Genomic DNA, 1,627 nt, shown 5'->3' with positions numbered 1-1,627 from the left:
GTCGGGTCCTTTTGGATTGTAAAGAATGTTTTGATTTCGATTGAAGTTTAGCCTTGGCGGTTGATAATTATTTTGATAATTATTTCCCGGCCTTTGGTTCATGTAGGAAACATTCTCACGTTGTTCAATCGTTTGCTCAACATTACAATCTTTCGTTAAGTGTGGTCCACCGCATTTCTCACAACTGATTCGTATTGCGTGAATATCTTTAGTCATCTTTTCCATTCGTCTTTCGAAAGCATCTATTTTTGCGGAAACAGAATCAAAGTTATGGCTAGAATCGGCTCTAGCCGCTTTAGTAGAATGAAAAATATCTTTTTACTGATGCCACTCATGAGAGTGGGATGTTGTGTTATCAATAATCTTGTGAGCTTCGGTTGCGGTTTTCTTCATAATGGAACCACCAGCTGCTGTGTCGATGTCTTTTTGTGTGGCGATGTCGACGCCTTTATAGAAGATTTGCACTATTTGAAAAGTATCTAATCCGTGTTGAGGACATCCTCTCAACATCCTTCCGAATCTTGTCCATGCCTCATATAACGTTTCATTTGGCTTTTGTACGAACGTGGCAATTTCTCCTTGAAGTCTCACGGATTTAGATGCCGGAAAGAATCTTTGAAGAAATTTCTCAACTAAAACATCCCATGAGTCAATCGTTCCTTCGGGTAACGATTCTAACAAATCTTTAGCTTCTCCTTTTAAAGTCCAGGGGAACAACATAAGATAAATAGTTTCATCCTCAACTTCTCGGATTTTAAATAGATTACAAATCCTATTAAAAGTTCGAAGATGTTCGTTTGGATCTTCTTTTGTTGTACCACAAAATTGGCATTGATTAGTGATCATGTGTAGGATTTTTCATTTGATTTCAAAATCTGAAGCTCTAACATCTGGCTGAATAATGGCGTGACCTTGGCCTGTGCGTGTGGCTCTCATTCGGTCTTCCATACTTTGAGGTTCTGTTACTTCCATAATTGAATTTGTTGAATCCGAATCACTAGAAGATTCTGATTTAACTATTTGTGGTTCAGGAGGAATGATTAGTGGTTCAGGATCTTGGAATTGTCCTTGAATATCCTCCGGATTCTCAGTTGTGAAGTCGGGTTCAAAAGATGGATTGTCAGAAATTTGAATTGGAGTATTTGTTCGACTGGAAGATGATTCTAAAGAAAAATCAACAGCGGCAATATTGGATAGATGTCTTGATCGAGTTACAGGTGGTGAACCTATGAAAGGTGGTGAACGTTTTGCTCGGTGCATTCACTGAATATCCTATTAGTTATAAATATAAAAATTATATAAGTTATCAAATTAATAGAATTTTCTGATTTTGCCCACGTTTCGAATAGCCAATAGATGCAGCAGGTAGCCAGGACCCTTTAAATCGGAAGCTCACAACTCGCCACTAACAAATCCAACTATTACTACAAACCAGAAAATTTTGGATGTCTATCAATTTAACCGCTTAAAACAATTTTTCGTTTGAAATTTTAGAGAAGAAATAGAAAATTCTATGTCCTAAAAACTAGAGCGTAGAAATGAGAAAGAAAAAGATTGCATCGAAAAACGTCGAAAAATAAAAAGTCGAAAAAAAAAATAAGAAAGTAAAGCGTCGAAACTTAAAAGT

General features: G+C 36.6%; 1 non-coding gene across 1 annotated transcript; it reads left to right on the top strand.

Annotated features, from left to right (window-relative positions):
- Positions 1-481: 481 nt before the first annotated feature.
- On the top strand, positions 482-588 carry LOC139851103 (small nucleolar RNA R71). The gene has a single exon (XR_011760464.1). It is a non-coding gene; the product is annotated as a small nucleolar RNA R71 (small nucleolar RNA).
- Positions 589-1,627: the final 1,039 nt, after the last annotated feature.

This window comes from Rutidosis leptorrhynchoides, chromosome 5 (genome assembly GCF_046630445.1).
Source record: "Rutidosis leptorrhynchoides isolate AG116_Rl617_1_P2 chromosome 5, CSIRO_AGI_Rlap_v1, whole genome shotgun sequence".
In the NCBI taxonomy this organism is placed as follows: Eukaryota; Viridiplantae; Streptophyta; class Magnoliopsida; order Asterales; family Asteraceae; genus Rutidosis; species Rutidosis leptorrhynchoides.
The sequence above is the reverse complement of the archived record's forward strand: the minus strand, read 5'-3'. Positions and strand labels throughout refer to the sequence as shown.